The sequence below is a fragment of the Felis catus genome, chromosome F2 (genome assembly GCF_018350175.1).
Source record: "Felis catus isolate Fca126 chromosome F2, F.catus_Fca126_mat1.0, whole genome shotgun sequence".
In the NCBI taxonomy this organism is placed as follows: domain Eukaryota; kingdom Metazoa; phylum Chordata; class Mammalia; order Carnivora; family Felidae; genus Felis; species Felis catus.
Genome location: NC_058385.1, coordinates 33,799,187 through 33,817,604, shown reverse-complemented (window position 1 = coordinate 33,817,604; position 18,418 = coordinate 33,799,187). Strand labels below are relative to the sequence as shown.

Below are 18,418 nucleotides of genomic sequence, written 5' to 3'. Positions count from 1 at the left end.
TGAAATGATACAAATAAAGTGTATATCACAGTGTCCAACATTTGTGCTATATTTGCTAATATATTGCTCACTGTTTCTAAATGTACCACTAAACTCTTCATGCAGAGTGCTAAATCTCTCCAAATTACCATTCTACTTAAAATTTTTTTAAATGTTTGTTTGTTCATTTATTTATTCATTTATTTGAGAGAGAGAGAGAGAGAGACAGAGAGAGAGAGAGAGACAGAGAGAGAGAGAGAAAACGCAAGCTGGGGTGGGGCAGAGAGAGAGGGAGACACAGAATCCAAAGCAGGCTCCAGGCTCTGGGCTGTCAGTGCAGAGTCTGACATGGGGCTCGAACCCATGAATCTCGAGATCATGACCTGAGCTGAAGTTAGACACTCAACAGACTGAGCCACGCAGGCACCCATTTATCATTCTCCTTCTAAAGCTTGTGCAACAAAACACCACAAATTGGTGGCTTAAAACCGAGATTTATTGTGTCACAGTTCTAGAGGCTGGAAGTTCAACATCAAGGTGTTGGCAGGGTCACAATTCCTGTGAAACTCACAGAACAGAATTCTCTCTTGCCTTTTCTTAGCTTCCGGTGGTTTTCCATCAATCCTTGGCCTGTAGCTGCAGCCCCTCAATCTCTGCCTCCATCATCACCTGGTGTTCTCCTTGTGTGTCTGTCTGTCATCCTGTGACAAGGATACCAGCCTTATTGCATTAAGGGTCCACCCTATACCAGCATGAAGTCGACTCAACTAATTATATATACAGTGATCCTATTTTAAAGTAAGGTCACATTCTCAGGGGTTAGGATTTGAACATATTTTGTGGGGACACAATTCAACTCATCATACTCCTTCATTTTATGTTTATGACAACTATGACTATATAAGATCATTAGTTAGTTCACAATCAAATGAACTGTGTGAAAAGGGAGTTTGCTTAAATTGACCAAGATTATAACAAACTGGAAATCAAACTCTCTGGTTCATAGTATTCTTACTGTAATACAAACTTATCTGCAGTCACATGGCTTTAGATTAATGAATAGCAAATGAAATATCAGCTTTTTTTGTAAATGATTGCATAACTTACACGTATTTACACATACTGTGATGATTTTAATCTTGAACCAATGATGACTGCTTTCATTCCTGGTTCTGTTGTAACATTACAGAATGCAATCACAAAGCAAACAGTCTAGAAATAGGGTAAATAGTATTGTGGACACAGCCTGGTACAGATGAGGGAGATGAACATGAACTTGAAGGCTTTTGCTCTTTTGTTTGAGATTTTTTTGGTTCATTTGTTTGTTCAATCAAAAGGAAAGATAGTTTTCTAAGAAAAATACTACAGAGGGAATCCAACAGAAGAATACTTTTTGGGATTTAAAAAACTATAGATATAAATTTATTTTGAGAAGTCGGTTCATGCAATTGTGGAGGCTGGCAAATCCTAAGTCTTCAGGGCAGGCCATGGCTGGAAGCTGAGGCAAAAGTTGATGCAGTTTTGAATTGGAAGTGTGTGAGGCTGGCTGGCAGGCTGGAAGATCAGGTGGGATCTCTCTGTTACAGTCTTGAGGGAGAATTTCTTCCTTTCTGGGAAATCTCAGATTTTGCTCAAAAGGCCTTCAACTGATTGGATGAGTCCCACCCACATTGCTCCCTTTCTCTCTCTCTCTCTCTCTCTCTCTCTCTCTCTCTCATTTTTACTTTTTGGGATCTCAGTGAAGTTAGAACCAAGTTGCAATGTTGTCCAAAGTTGAAGGAGCGTGTGTATAGGAGAGTAATATAAATGTTTGAGCATAAATGAGTAAAGCAGTTCAAACATCTTACTAAGGATTAAGGAGGAGGCAGAAGTGCATGAAGTAATTTCTGAAGTTACGGGACAGGGCACACCTTGAAAGCTGGGCTCCGGACCCCTTGCCCAATTCATTGTCTGGTGCAGGTCCGGTCTCAACTACTCCAACAGCCTCTTGCTGGGCTCCCTGCCTCTACCTCCAACCACATGAAGTAGAACCTGCTTGTTCTTGGGCCTCTCAACACTCTCCCCTCAGAAAAAACATCATTGATCAACAATTTTCCCCATCACATCACCCTTGTTATATGTTTTCATCATATTTATTAAAGGATATCTAATTTTGATTGCTTATATTTTCTAAGCATGAGTTTGACTATTTGAAATTCAGTTTAAAACCTGCATAACAACAAGAAGAACTGCAGGACATCAGTTGAGCGATGTCATACATCACCGACCTCAGTCCCTTCCCCCTTCCCTTTGATCCTCAGCATTCCCAGAGGTTAGAAAACAGGGTCAGCGAGGTTGGTGCCCTGCTCACGGCCTCTCAGAGGGAACCAATTCAGTCTGAAGTGGTCTTAGGATATCCTCATTCTTAAATGTCTCTCTTCTCTTCCGGCAGCTGGCTAGGCTGAAAGCTCATGCTGATTATGCTTTCTGTATGTTTAAGCCCACAACATGGCTGTCACTCTGGAGTGTGTCTTAGATAAAATGATTTAAAACATATCTCAGGTGCAATTAGAGGGCTGATCACTTTCAGAGTCCCATACCATAGTTCTGCAAGGATGTTCCCTTGCAGGTTATAACAAACTAGAAATCAAACTCTCTGGTTCATAGTATTTTTACCCTAATACAAACTTATCTGTAGTCACATGGCTTTAGATTAATGAACAGCAAATGAAATATCAACTTTCTTGGTAAGTGAGGGTCACATTTGTAGCCAGTCAGCTCTAGAGTGCACCATGCTGGCTGTTCTAAATCTCTGCATCTTCTAGCTGCTTAATGCAGAAATGTGCCAAGGAAATGCACAAAGTGTTTTAGAAAAGCACACATGTTGCAGAAATGATGCTTTTCAGGTTTTGTGTGTGTGTGTGTGTGTGTGTGTGTGTGTGTGTGTGTGTTCCTGGCTGCAGTGCTTTGGAAGGTAATCTTTATGCTGACTGACGGTTAGCACAGAACAGCAAGGCTCTCACGGTCTCATCTCCTCCTCGAGTCAGTGTTTCTATTGAATTATAAATATGGCATACACATTCCCAAATGATTTTTGTCTTTCTGGCATTTGCCTGAAAGAGTAAGCTCCATTGCTCATTTTAATCATCTGTCTTTCTCTTTGACATACGATTATTCAGATTTTCCATTGTATGTAAAGATGAGCAGTTCTCCCGTGATGAGGTGGTCACAGCCATTTCTGAGATTGAAGGAAAATAACAGTATGTAGGAATTAAGTGTGTGAACTTGGGTCAGACAAAAGGTCAGAATCCCACTTCTGTTTCCTTATGGAAAATTTCTTCTTCTAGTCTTACTTTACTCATCAGTAAAATAAGAATGATAGTTATTATACTTAATTTTTAGGGGGTTTAGTGGCTATTAAAGGAGAACGTGCACTCAAACTGCTTAGCACAGTGCCTGGCACATAGTAAATCTAGAATAAATGTTACCTAATATTATTTTCCCAGTCATTTATTATTTACTGAGAACTTGCACACATATGGATATATCGAGAAATCATAAAATGGCTTTGTAAATTTGTCTCTAATGTGAATCAGTGCACTGATTGGTGCACTGATTGGTGGCTGTTTCTAGAACACCAGGTGCTCCACTTGGTGCTGGGAGTACAAAGGTGACTGGAATCATGAACCCTGTTCTCAGGAAGCTCACAGCTCATCGGGAGGCAGTTATAGGAACAAGTGATTGCATGGTACCTGTGCAACAGTGCAAGGACGCAGCAAGTGCAGAGAGAGCACAGAGAAGGCACCGGGAGCTCTGAGCATCCTCCCAGGAAGAGATCACACACATAGTGAGGGCGACCAGGCAAGATGCAGACTCTTCCTTCTCTCTAGAAGCATCTTGCGTTTAGATTGTCTAGAGCACGACCAGTTTCCAGTCAGTTCACCTTGTAAACATTTCTTGCCACTTCAAATCACTTCAGTGTGCTAGTTCAGTTGCTCCAACTCTGGTCTGGACTGTTGCAATGGTCCCTTGTGGTCTCCAGGCTTGTTCCTGTCCAGTCCATTGAGAAATAAAACACAAATCTGGACTCAGTAAGGAGAGACTTTATTTAAAACAATTATTACAAGGTGGGGGGTTATGAAGTGGATTATTGCAATAGGGAGAATGTTCTGATCATGAGATCTGCAAACATCACAAAGGTTTTTCTTTTAGGGGAGGAGTAAATAAGGCAAGAGAGAACTGGATATGGGCAAGTGGGACGAAAGGGAGAGGCATGATTGGACAGGATACAAGAAATCCCTCTGAGGCCCCTCGGTTCTCAGGATGGCTTGTCAAGGAGGGGCTGCAGCCTGGCTCAGGTTGCTGAGGGCCAAAGTTCACCTTTTCAAAACTTGATTGACAAGCATTTTGTTCTCATTCATCAGAGGGGACAAAATCCTTTAGCTAATAATTTACGAAGCAAAGAATGGGAATTTGGAGTGTCTGTTTCTGGACTTGTCATAGATAAGCAAGAGGAGCCTCCATGAATCTTACCTAAGGCTTTGGGGACTTCTTTGTCAGTATTTTCAGAACACAAAAGAACTTCTAAAGCTTCACCATTTTCCAGCAGTGCGGGGCTCAGGCAACATTGTCACCATTTTCTCCTCAGCTACAAGGATTTACTTTCTGAATGACAGATATGGCCAAATGGCTTCTTGCTTAACATAGTTCAATGGCTCTCATCTTGATGGCCCTGGCATACCTCTTCTGCCATATCTTCAGCTTTGGACTCCAGGAACACCAGACAGCAGTGGTTTCCAGTATGCCACATGGTTTTATTTATTTATTTATTTATTTATTTATTTATTTATTTAAGTAGGCTCTAATGCCACCATGGAGCTTGAACTCACGACCTTGAGATCAAGAGTCACATGCTCTATTGACTGAGGACTGAACCAACCAGGTGCCCCTACCACGGGGTTTCTAATCTCTATGTCTTTGTTCATACTGTTCCTGATGCCTGAAATGCCATCTCCCCACTTGATGACACCTAAACTCTTAATTATCCTCAAAGTCTCAGATGAGGGGACATCTTCAGGAGAACCTCAGCCCTGTACCATGCTGAGGTCGGGTATTTCTTTGTGTTTCTGTAACATTGTGAACTTACAGCTCTCATTGTACTTAGCACATCATGGTCACAGTTCTTTGTGTCTTTAGCATCAGGGACTGTATTTTAAACCCTATCAGTCAATGTTTGTTTAGTGTTGTCCACTTTGCTGGCAAATACTATGAGTCCACTTATTTGTGAGTCTCCATTTTTCAGATGAGAACATTGAGACTAGGAAACCAAACAGCTTACCACTTATCATGCAGAGGCTTTGAACTGAATAGAATGGACATGCTGATGTTAAGAGTATTTTAGAATTGTATCTTTAGAGTTCTCTTATCATTTGCCCTGGTAGAGACAGAATGTTTGAGCTTAGTGGAATCATGGTGTTCATCCAGCTCATTGCCACCAAATGTACAAGTTTTTAACCTTTGGGAGGTAAAAGACACACAGCTCCTGGTGCCTGAACAATATTGGCTCCTCTTAGATCCCGCTGAGGTTTGGAACGGTGAGCATATTTTCTTCAGTAGTGTAACATTGCAGTTAACTAGTGCATAGTCAACACAGCCTAGAAAGCTGATGTCTTTATTCAGAGTTCTGAGTAAATTGTTCAGAAGCTGCTTGGCTTTCAGTCCCTGAGAAAGTTTTCTGATGTGTCAGGGACTCCTCCCTCGTCGCATTCTCTGGTATCTTAACAGTAGCAAAACGTGGGCTCTGGGACCTTATTTATGATGGATAAAGACCTACCGAGAAATCCAGTGCTTGTTCATTCGTTCATTCATGCAATTCACCGTTTACTCATTCATTAGATAACTTGACCAGTATTTCTTAAACGCTTAATTTGTGTCAGGTACTATTCTATGCTTGGGATAAAGAGAAAAACAGGATGTGGTTCCTATCTTCAAGGAATTCATAGGCTTCAGATAAGCCAATAAGCAATCAGATAAGATAAGAATCAGTCAGATAAGCCAATAAGCAATACACAGATATCAATGCTGAGTCATAAATACTGCTGGGAAGAGAAAGGAAAAATGCAGCTGTGATTCCTTACAGTATTATTTATGGCAATTGTGGTCTCTCTATTTCAAGTCTTACATCACTCGAGTAATTACAAGTATTGAAGCCAAATCACCAACCAGATTCCGTCCAGAGGCAAATTGATTCCATCAAAACACTATTATGATTTTGGAGACTTGAGTCTGTGTGTATAGCTTGCACATACGGCAAAAACTTATGAGTACGCTTTGAATCAGTAACAAAATATGAGACTCTGGGTTGGACAGAGGACATGGGTGCTGACCGCTGAGCCTGAAAAATAGTAAATGTCGGAGTATCAGCAATAAAATTGCTGGTCACACTCTCTGGGTAAAAATACCGTCCATAGAAATCGAAGGGCTTTTGTTTATTTATTTGTTTGTTTTTTCCCCTGTCTCCTGTAGGTGGCTGACAGGATAAACTCTGAAAGACATTCTGAGGAGATTTTTGTTTCTCATCTTTGTTTTCTGTTCCTATCCCTACACAGTCTTGTCAGAGTGGACCAGGTGCCATCTGCCTCAGATCCGAGAGCTCACAGGAAGACTGGTCTTTTTGCTAGAAGGCCACTGGGGTATATCGACTTACAAAGGTTGTGAAACAAAAGTGCATACAAGTCCAGGAAATATCTCTTTTTCCTCATGTAATTCTTATTCAACTGAGAACAAAATATGGTAACTTATTCTGACTTCCAGTGTTGTTTGCAAGATGGCCTCATCTTCTTTGCTGAGCTGGTGAATCTCTGCAAGACTCCTTCTGAGACCCGGCTGGGGTCCCAATATCACTTAGTGGAGCCTCTTTCTTTTCTCATAAAATGAAGACAGTAGTTTTCTTCCCTTGGGGAGACAGTTAATATTTACAGAATACAGCAGAACTACAAAAGGACCAATTTTGGGAAAATGAAAAAAAAAAGATAATGTAATACACAATACAATACAATACAATGCCAACACTGTGAGTTGAAGTTTTACTTTTCTTTTTGGAAGGGCACCACAGTGGAAAATGGATGGTGTTGCGTCTACATTAAAAGAACATCTTTAACAGTTATAGGGTTAAATGTAGGTTGAGTCCAAGGACATTGCTAAACATCACTAGATGCCAATAGCATATCCCTCCCACACCCAGCTGTGACAATCAAAAATGTCTCCAGACATTGCCTGGGTGTCCATATCATCTCTGGCTGAGAACCACAGCTATAGAAAAAAGTGTTTGGATTCAAAGAAAGAAGAGTGGCTGTACTACTAATTTTAAATTTCACTTTTCTTACCTTTAGAAAGTAGGGGTTAGCAAGATGAAGGTGACTTCTACCTCTAACAAGCTATGATATGAAAGGAAGAAATAAAGATAATGAAGATTTAGGAAAACATGGAAGTGAAGGCTAGGGAAATTGGCTAAGATATGGAGTGGTCCTGTAAGTTCTGTATTTCCAACCAAAGTTGAGAGTCCATATCACCAATTAGAAAGAGTTGCTAATCTAAGCTAATTAACTAGAGAACAAAGGATCAGAAATCCAGACAAGGGATTGGGACTTCTACAGATGATTTTGAAGACGATGATGAAGAAAAGGAAGAAGAAGATGAAGAACAGAAGGAGAAGGAGAAGAAGATGGCAGTGGCAGTGGTGGTGGTGGTAATGACAGAGCAGCTAACATTAATTAAGCACTAACGATGGACAGGCTGTCAAGTGTGTGGGTGACAAAAGCTCAGCATTTAGGCTCAGGTTGGAGGTAATGGCAGGAGTCACAAAGAAAAGCTGCAAAAGCCAGACCGCTCTCAGATTTGGAGAAAAATCATAGCCAGAGGAAATTAAGCAACTTGGGAATTTAGCACACATTTTGTAGATGGAAACAATGCAACAAGATTAGCTGAGAATATATACTTGCTGATAAAAGTATTAATACTTCATTATTAAAATCCAAGTGAAGATCATTTCCAATGGAAATAGAGGAAAGGGAATAGTAAGAAGAAGGGAAATGTAAAGGTGTTAAGATACAATGAGAGTGGCCGAACAGCAAATGAGTCTCATGAATGAAAATATTTTTCTTAACTCATTCTTTTTCTCTTAGGTACTTTTTTTTTTTGTTTATTGCATTTTACTTATTTATGTTATATTAGAAGTAAATAGGTCAGGGCAGTCTCTTCCTTCCTTCCTTCCTTCCTTCCTTCCTTCTTTCCTTCCTTCCTTCCTTCCTTCCTTCCTTCTTTCCTTCCTTCTTTCCTTCCTTCCTTCCTTCCTTCCTTCCTTCCTTCCTTCCTTCCTTCCTTTGACTATTGGATTAGTCTATGGTTATTTGTCAGAGATTTAATATGCTCTTGGGGATGTGTGCACCTTTGTAAAACCACTCCAATTTCTCTTGGATGTTTGGTGTTGAGCAAATTAATTCCATTCTTAACTTTTTCCTTCATCAGATCTTCTGTTTGGCTTTTTTTTTTTTTAAAGTTTATTTATTTATTTTGAGAGAGAGAGAGAGAGCAGAAGCAGGGGAAGGCAGAGAGAGGGAGAGAGGGAGAATCTCAAGCAGGTTCCACGGGGTCAGTGTGCAGAGCCCAATGTGGGGCTCAAACTCCTGAAACCATAAGATCATGACCTGAGCCGAAATCAAGAGTTGGATACTAACCAACTAAATCACCCAGGCACCTCATCTTTGTTTGTCTTTTAAGAGGATTAGTGTGTTAAACTAGATTTGTAGTCATTTACCAAGGAGGAACATTGGGATGCCAAATTCTCAGTGCACCACAACTTGTGCTTTGGATAATGGTTCATTCTGTGCATCCTTAGCCCAATAAGTACAATAGAAGCCTAATCTAAGTAAGTAAAGGGAGGGGGAATAAAAATTCACCAGAATGAGGTAAGAGTGATTTTGGAATCAGTGATTTGGAGAGAGATTGGAATATTTCCAAGGGTAATGGCGAGGGTATGAGACAGTAACATTGTGTGGATAGGTGGGGCATTAGAAATTAGAGGTTTTAGAAAATAATTAAAGCTAAAGTGAGTTAAGGACAATAATGGTGAATATAGTTCATGGTCTTTTCCCTGAGAAGGATATTGGTGATTTTTAGTATCATGATTCTCTTATATTCTTTTATTCGATATTATCAGAATCATAGACAGGATGCCCAATGTTGAGGGGTGAGTATGACAGGGGTAATGGAGGAGATTCTCTGTTTTCTGGCTATACTGAGCCTATTATAACTCAGAAAAAATCTATCTTTCATCTATCTATCTATCTATCTATCTATCTATCTATCATCTCTCTCTCTCTCTCTCTCTCTCTCTCTATCTATCTATCTCTCCCCCCCCCCAAATCTATAGATTTTATTTCCACTTCTTAATTATGGTAACTTATTAAGCTATGTCATTTGTACCTTAAAATACAAACTAAAGGTTTTGAAATAAATTTTCTTGTCAGAAATAAGAATAGTCTTTGGATAAAATTTTGCAGCAAGGCCTCATTTCTCCATAATCCTATTAAAATAATCAGTTGACGCTCACCTGATGCATTTATAGTTCTTCCAATCATTGCACAGTAACTCGGGCAGAAAAAGGAATCTTATTATGAATTTTACACTAGGTGTGTTTGTAATGCTAATCCATCAGTACTACTTTCATGGAGAAGTAATAACAAGTTAGTTTTGGAAGTGGTAGTGAAAAGAAACCCATCACCATTGATGATTGTATAATTCAAACACAAACTAATAGGTAATTTGTACATATCTCCTATTTACATTTTAAAAGATGCAATCTAAAAAACCAAGTATGCTAGTTAAAAGTATGTAGGCATGCATTTTGATGTGACAGTGTGACCAATCAAAGAAAAACACACACTAAATGCATAGATAAAAGCAGATAGTTCTAAATACATTTCAATCAGCTTCACAATTCACTGATCAGACTACAAAACAGATATGGAAAAAGTTGGCTTTCTCATAAGAATACTAAGTCACTGAAAATAATATTAGTGCTTCACTATCAATACTTACAAAGTGCCTTGTATCTTCAAGGCAATTCACTAAATGAATGCTTTCACTTGTCACCTGCCAGCAGCAGAGGTCATTTCAAATAAAAAGAGGAAAAGAATTTTTGCCTAGGCCTGGTTGGGTTATGAGACTTGCAGAGGGTTTCAATGTCTTCCCGTTGTGTAATGATAAAGGCTGTCATTTAGGGCTCACCATACTTTGTCCCAGACCTCTTTCGGCTACTTTCCCAAAAATGAGGTCTAACTATATATTTTTTTTATTTTATCTTCTACTTTCTCTTCCTTCCCATCATGCTCTAGCCAAATTGAGGAATTTTCTTGCCTCTGTCTCTTTGCTAGTGCATTCCCTCTTGCTTAGAATTTCCATTCGTTTATCTCCACCTATGAAATCCAGCATTACATTCTTTTTGAGGTTTCTCGTGATACCTCCTGTTGGGTATGTTTTCCTCTCTTTTCTGAGCAAGCAAGTCTGGTATCCATTCTTGCACAACGCGTAGCCCAGAGTCCTGTACAAGACATGCACACATTAAACATTGATTGAATGAGCTATACGTGGAATGACGGTCACAGAGGCCAGCAGAGATGTTTTCCTTTCCACATCCACAAGGTTTGTTTGTATCCCCTGTGGGACAATGTGGGAGGAGAGGGAGCAAATCTGTCTTGGCTCAGAGGAACAGTGAGAGTAAAGGCTAAGTTGCTAAACAAAATGACCCAAATATACAATACACAGTGGCTTGCAATTGATTGGCGCTTCTTTCTGCTCACACAATAGTCTACTTGGTGGAGGCTGTGGGATAGCTCTGCTCTATGTGGTCATTCAGGGACACATTGTTTCCATTATTTTTCTTCTTTTCTCAGGGTCCTGGCTTGTCTGGAAGGCTGAAGCTGCATCTTGGGCATATTTGTGTCTAGTTAGCAAAAAGAAGTAACAGTAAGTCAAAGGAGAGTAATTTCCTACTAACCAAATGAAGCAGAATTTGCATATATCACTTCTGCTTGTATTCCATTAGTGAAAAATTTAGTCCCATGGCCACCCTTAGCTGCAAGGGTGAGTGGCTATAACCTTTAGTTTCCAGATAGTGCTTGGAAGAAGAGGAGGGTGCATTAATGAGGACAGCTGCAAGGCTGCTTCAGTCAGTAACTAGGTGTCCAGCTCAGTGAAGATCTGATTGGACTTATGTGGGCCCATGCTTTCTTAGGGCCTGGATTCAATCTGAACCAGAAGTCCTCAAGAGGAATCCGGAATCCCCAAGAGGAGAGAGAAAATGCCATGATGTACTATTTGCATTTACTTTCAAAAGGAGCAAAACAGATTAAAAAATAATATCAAGATATATACTGACATAACGATAACATTATGAAACATCTTTCATCACTTGGAGGTGAGAGTGGGGAAAGGCAGAGAAGGAGAAGGCACAGAAAAACAAATTCATTTCTTTCCCTAGTGTAATATGGAGCCACTCGGTAAAAGCAGAGGATCGATTCAAATAAATGAAAATTATTGAATCCCCATGGGATTGATTGAAGCCTAACACCGACCCATGAGAGCTGCTGATATGGAGAGAATAGAAGTCTAGTTCATATTTTTCTGGAGAGCCACACAGAATTTAAAAGCATTAAACTTCTGAAGGTTTAAACAGATAGTTGAAGGAGTAGGGAGAAGGGAAAAATTTAAAGCATTGTGAAGGAGCAAGAGAATTCAAATTAACCAGGGAAAACCCATTTGGAAGTGTCATTTCCACTGAGTGAGTAAGGATCTGCCATGAAACCAACAGCAATTTCCCCCATGGACATTTACTGCCTATGGTGGAAGCTGAGAGCATTTTCAGAGTGCTGTTTCACTAACCTTTTTATAAATTGCAAAAGCAATGCCAGAGAATGTTAAAAGCCTTATTTTTTTCTACTGAGTGTAATCAAATCTGTAATAGCTTTGTCCATGTCGTGGCAGCTCAGAGAACATAAAGTGCTTCTATTATTGTGGCTGCTGGAAACCAAGTGAAGAACAGGTGACCATAGATGAAATTTGGAAAAAGAAGCCATATTTTCAGAATAGAAAAGAAGAGTTTTCATTCATCCCCCAAAGAGACTACATAACAAATAAAATACTTTTAAATTGTAAATAATTTCCTTATCTTAAAAATGACTGCAGACATGGAACAGAAATTCTGAGAGACTAGAAGGATCAGTAATGTGCACACTTAAAAACAATAAAAACTGGGGCTCAAGGAATTGAGACTTTGTTTTCGATATAAAAGGGAAATTACGCTAATGGGAGATTGGAGGGCCTGAGTTTAAGACCATGGGAAAACATCAGTTTTGTTTTGTTTTGTTTTTTAATTTTTATTTATTTTTGAAAGAAAGAGAGAGAGCATGAGTGGGGGAGGAGCAGAGAGAAAGGGAGACACAGAATCCGAAACAGGCTCCAGGCTCTGAGCTGTCAGCACAGAGCCCGACGCAGGGCTCAAACTCACAAACCATAAGATCATGACATGAGCCGAAGCCAGACACTCAACCAACTGAGCCACCCAAGCGCCCTGGGAAAACATCAGTTTTTTTAGGAAATCAATGTACTCATCTCATTGACAAATTAGTGGTCATTTTCTTTTCTTTTCTTTTTCCTTTTCTCTTTTAGAGTCGGGGGGAGGGGAGTGAGGGGTTATGGGGAAAGAGAGAGAGAGAGAGAGAGAGAGAGAGAGAGAGAGAGAGAATCCCAAGCAGGCTCCATACTCAGCACAGAGTCCTTCACAGGGCCTGATCTCACAACCCTGAGATCTGGCCTGAGCTAAAATCAAGAGTCAGATGCTTAGCTGACTGAGCCACACAGGCACCTTCGTGTACGTTTTCCGACCTGAACTAACAATACAAGAGGTAGCAGCTCCATGGAGCAGAAAGCTTGCAAGACTCACTAGGTTTTGGAATCTCTAAGTTTCCAGCTTCTGAATGTTCTCTACCATTGTTTCTGTATTCTGAAACAGCCCCTCCACGTTCTTTCCATTTCTCATTCTATTCTTTCATCCTTTGTAAATGTATTACAACCTTGCCCACAGAGATTTCAATTTCCTCTGAACTCAGAGCATTTACTATCTGTGACATCTGCTTGGCAGTTAGGCTTTTCTTCATTGCATTTTTATTTAGTTTTAGAGCTGTTTGTCCAGTGTCCTCTTATTTAGGGTCCCTTGCCCCTCTCCACCATGAAGTCAGTAGCCACACAGGAGCTGTTTCAGTGATGCACGTGAGAAATCATGAGAGTTAAGTAAGATGGTGAGTGTGGGGAAGGAGAAACATGATGGGTTTGAGACATTGTCTGCCCACCAAGTATAGATATCCATTTATCTTATTTAACAAACACTGACATAGAGCTCACTGTGTGCCAGGCCCTGTTCTAAGCAGTTTACAAATAGTAACTCAATGACCCAAGGGGATGGACACTGTATTTCTGGGTAGTCACTATCTTCTTTAAACCTCATTTGTGGAAACCATTTAGTGTTATTATTTCCCAGTTAACATTTGAACTTTGGGGTGTCTTTGCTCTCATATTCAACCTCCTAACATTGTTGAGATTGAATTGTATATATTCAGAGGTGGTCAGGAAATTTGTGCCTCTTTCTGGTCCTGGGTGCCTGAGCCAACATCTGGCTTCTAGAGAGAAAAGAACCAGAACTATTATTTTCTCTGCCAAATCTCTCCCTGATGTGCATATGCAGGCCCCCCTCCCCATTCTCTCCAATGCTGTCAGAATAGGTGGGGTGGGGGGACTTGATTCTTCTCATGATCACGTTCTCTTGTGCTGAGCAAAGAATCCTTTTCTGACCCATTAGATCTTCTTTTTCCAGATTCATCCAAAGCCTCCTGCCCATAGTGGATAGGACTATGGACTTTGGAGTCAGACTGCTTGGGTTCAAATCCTAACTTGGTCACTTAATAACTGTTTGACATTCATCTGTAAAGTGGGAATAATTACTACCACCCAGTTGGCTGTTATAAGTATTAAGTAAATCATCACATTTAAAGAGTTTAGAAGAGAGCCTGACATAAAGCATCCAGAAGCTTTTAGCTATTATAATTCTTTATTGTAATTTCATTACATTCGTCTTGCTATCAAAACAGAGTTTAACATTTCTTCAAGAGACTGATATTTCTTTACACTTCTTTTAAATCCTCCACAGACCCTAGCACATTGATGAGCCTAGAACAAGCAGAGTGGGAAGCACTGAAGAAAAATGAGGAAGTGTAGATTTGGAAACTCACCTAATCAGATCTTGGTCTCAGATCTGCCATTTACTGACTAAGTCTTAGTTTCCTCATCTGACAATTGGAATAACAGTTGAATTGGAATAACAGTATTCCTACACAATATTGTTGTTGATAAAATTAAGTTTTATATATATAAATACACACACATATATATATACACATATATATGTATATATATACATATACATATATTTGTGTGTATCTATATGTCTGTACACATCCATATTTGTGCACATATATATATATGATATTACATAAATAGCAGTTACTTCATGATACAGTGAGGTTATGTTTATTTCTCCATAGCCTGAGGTCAAGAGAGAGTGAATATAAAAAAAAATGGCTAGGGGAGCCTGGGTGGCTCAGTCGGTTAAGCGTCCGACTTCAGCTCAGGTCATGATCTCACTGTTTGTGAGTTTGAGCCCCACATCAGACTCTGTGCTAACAGCTCAGAGTGTAGAGCCTGCTTTGAATTCTGTGTCTCCCTCTATCTCTGCCCCTTCCCCACTCAGTCTCTGTCTCTCTGTTTCTCAAAAATAAATACATGTAAAAGCAAATTTCAACAATGGTGATACATTTAGCTCTATGAATATGACTTTTAGCTAAAGAAGACATCAGTTAGTTTTCCTGGAGATCTCCAATAAGCACTTTGGACTGTGGGAAAGTTTTGATTACAGAATCATGGAAGCAGATACCCCTGTTTTGAGCTTCATATTGGCAGTGTAACAAAGCTCACATACCAATTATTGATACATTTTTTGACGAAGAGCTTATAAAATATACTTTCTTAACTATCGGAAGCCTATTTGGTGTACGTGATTCAGTTTTCTGTTTTTAGAGCGTCATTAAATTATGTTATTTAACAAGAAGTTAGCTGTTAACTGGATTTATTGTTGGGACAAATCTCAGGAAGTGAAATTTACTTTTTGTGAGTATTCCCAACGGTAATGTTGTGTTCTTTTTTGTAAAATTTGTTTGGCAATAATCACTTTTTTAAATCATTAGAAAAATGGAATTTAAATTAGGCAAATCATAGTTGTGTTTATTGATGAGAATGTATTAGCTTATACTAATTGACCACTATATAAAATATTTAAAATTAAATTTCTGATGACTCTAGGAAATAAAATGCCTTGAAATGAAAATAGAAAAGTGTACTTATCTACTTATTGATCAATTCTGCCATGAGGGATAGAAGTCCTGAAGTTACAGGCAGAGATTGTTATATTTGGCTGTGGGTTTGCTCATTGACTGGAAGTTTAGATACCAGTAATGTACCCACAGTTTCTCCCTTACTGGATCTTTTTTTGCCTGACTTTAATTTCTTTGATTTAATAGAAGTAAATGCAGGAGAGGGGGCATGTTCTTAGGCTGATAAGAGTTTATTTGTGTTCTTTGTGTTAAGAAATGATACCCTTGAGATGGTTGCTGTTTGCTAATAACACTATCATGTCCTAGTCTGTCATCATCCCTACCTCCTAACATTTAGATGTTAAATAAGTGCATTGCCATGGAAAGCTTAGTAAGAGTCAGAAGAATACAACACTGGATTTGAGGGACAGTGAAGACATAAGGAAGGTTCTATGGACCGTATTGTCCCCACAATTCCTGTGTTAAAGCCCAACTCCCAATGTGACTATACTTAGAAATAGAGCCTCTAAGAGGTAACTGAGGTTAAATGAGGTCATAAGGATGGGGCTCTAGTCTGATAGGATTGGTAGCCTTATAAGAACAGAGTATTTTCAGACCAGTGGTTACATGGGGTGATCACAGCTAACCCTCAAGGAAAGATCTCCTTATCCTTGATATGTGCAATCTGAAAGACTAGGACTAAGCGGTGGCAAAGCCTCCATCATCATAGAAGTAATGAGGAAGCTGGTGGGGTCATTCTTTATGAGGCAACAAGAGAGCCAACCAGCCCTCCTGATCCACAGGACTCCAAAGACATGTGTGGCACAAAGAGTAGCTGTTGAACAGCTGCTCTAACCCTCCTGATCTGGCCCAGACTCCAAAGACATATTGGCCCCTAAAGTAACAGTCATCTACAGTTGATAAAGATTCCTAGTCCTTACAGCTATAAGGACCACAGCAGACATTGGCCAAACCACTGGTGAGAGCTACCAAAACTGACTGAAAAGACCTCTTGGCATCATGGAAGAGGAGATCCTGGGGAGAGGAGAATAGTCCAGGGATAAATGAGAAAGCAATTTGAGACTATTTTAATTTGAATAATAAAGGGTACCTGACCTTATTTTGTAAATAATATAGGTTACACACTCTTGATAATTAATTTTATGTGCTGACTTGGCTAGGCTATGGTGCCTAATTGTTTGGTCAAACACTAGCCTCCATGTCATTGTGAAGGTATTTTATAGGTGTAATTAACATTTACAATCATTTGGCTTTAAGTAAAGGAGATTGCCCTCAAAAATGTGGATGGGACTTACTTAAATAGTTGAAGGCCTTAAGACCAAAAACTGAAGCTCTCCAGAGAAAGGATTCTGAAGACTAACATAGAAATCCTGCCTGCATTTCCAGGCTTCCTGCCTGCCCCCAGGTTTTGGACTTCCAAGCCTCCACAGTCACATGAGCAAAATCCCTTAAAATCTCTCTCTCTCTCTCTCTCTCTCTCTCTCTCTCTCTCTCTCTATATATATATATATATATATATATACATACATATATATATGTAGTGTATCATATCTGATACACCTATCACTAAGTAAAATATGTAGATTTATGAGTACATTAGAAACATCATAAAGAATTCATTTAAATACATTTAAAAAATAGTTACCAAATCCTGTGATTTTGATATGATACACCATGTTAATTTAGTGGGAAAAAAGATTTCACATACAAAATTATTGGCTAACCAACATGTCTGTTCGAACTCCAACACAAAATGATGTAAAACACATTACTATAACATCACAGGGATCATGATAATAGATAGAAAAGTGGAAGACCTGTTTTCTTTTCTCCAAGGTTTCACCAGCTAAGCCATATGTAGAATTCTGCAGTCTCGTGAGCAGGGGATCCACGGGCATTGCAAGAGATTAAACGGTACTGGGGCGCCTGGGTGGCGCAGTCGGTTGAGCGTCCGACTTCAGCCAGGTCACGATCTCGCGGTCTGTGAGTTCGAGCCCCGCGTCAGGCTCTGGGCTGATGGCTCGGAGCCTGGAGCCTGTTTCCGATTCTGTGTCTCCCTCTCTCTCTGCCCCTCCCCCGTTCATGCTCTGTCTCTCTCTGTCCCAAAAATAAAGAAACGTTGAAAAAAAAATTAAAAAAAAAGAGATTAAACGGTACTAAAGTGAGGATGTGCGGATGAAGGTGCTGAGAAAATGAAAAGTGGGTGAGATATTTAAAAAGTTGTCAACAACTTAACAATTGCACTTGATATTTTAATTTTATCAAGAAAAACTATGCTCATAGCTGTATGTTAATTATTCTCATCCCCAGATCTGGAAATCTTCTGAATAGTTACATCATTTATTTGTACATGCCAACCCTGATTTGGGGTAAATATTTATCAAAGGGAAAATCAGTACCATTTATCCCTAATTTAAATGTGCCAACATATTGCCAAACTGAGTGATTTATGAAAGTAATTTCTTCAGGTATAATGGTAACATCAAGATATCTGTTATCTTGCAGTTCTCACTACAAATCATGCACACTGATGGTCACATGGTAACAAAAGTTTCCTAGTGAAGATTGTGATTGAGACATGGGCATTTCTTCTCCAAGGAGATTTCTGCAAAGGGTATAATTAGGATATTCAAACATCTTTAAACATAAATCCATTAAAAAAAAATCTCTCTTTAGAAGACTAAAATGTCAAGCTGTTGTGTTATCCATAGAAGCATCAGTGAAATAATTTCATATGACCAATGTCTATCCTTTGTGGTAGCGTTTTGTTTTCTCCACTCTATGGCAGATTCATTTTGGGGAATCGTCTGCACAACTTTCTAATAACATGTGATCAGGTCCTCATTTCTAGGCAAAATTACACATTAAGGTTTTCTGTGGTCATCTGCCCAGACTGAAGGACTATGTGCTTATTTGCCAGGACACTTCAGTGTTTGGGGGGAGTAAGAACTAAGTCTTGG

General features: G+C 39.5%; 1 long non-coding RNA gene across 1 annotated transcript; it reads right to left on the bottom strand.

Annotated features, from left to right (window-relative positions):
- Positions 1 to 1,419: 1,419 nt before the first annotated feature.
- Positions 1,420 to 17,411, bottom strand: LOC123383121. The gene is made up of 4 exons (XR_006592515.1): positions 17,276 to 17,411; positions 10,057 to 10,960; positions 4,492 to 6,950; positions 1,420 to 4,008 (listed from the first exon to the last, which is right to left on the bottom strand). It is a non-coding gene; the product is annotated as an uncharacterized LOC123383121 (long non-coding RNA).
- Positions 17,412 to 18,418: the final 1,007 nt, after the last annotated feature.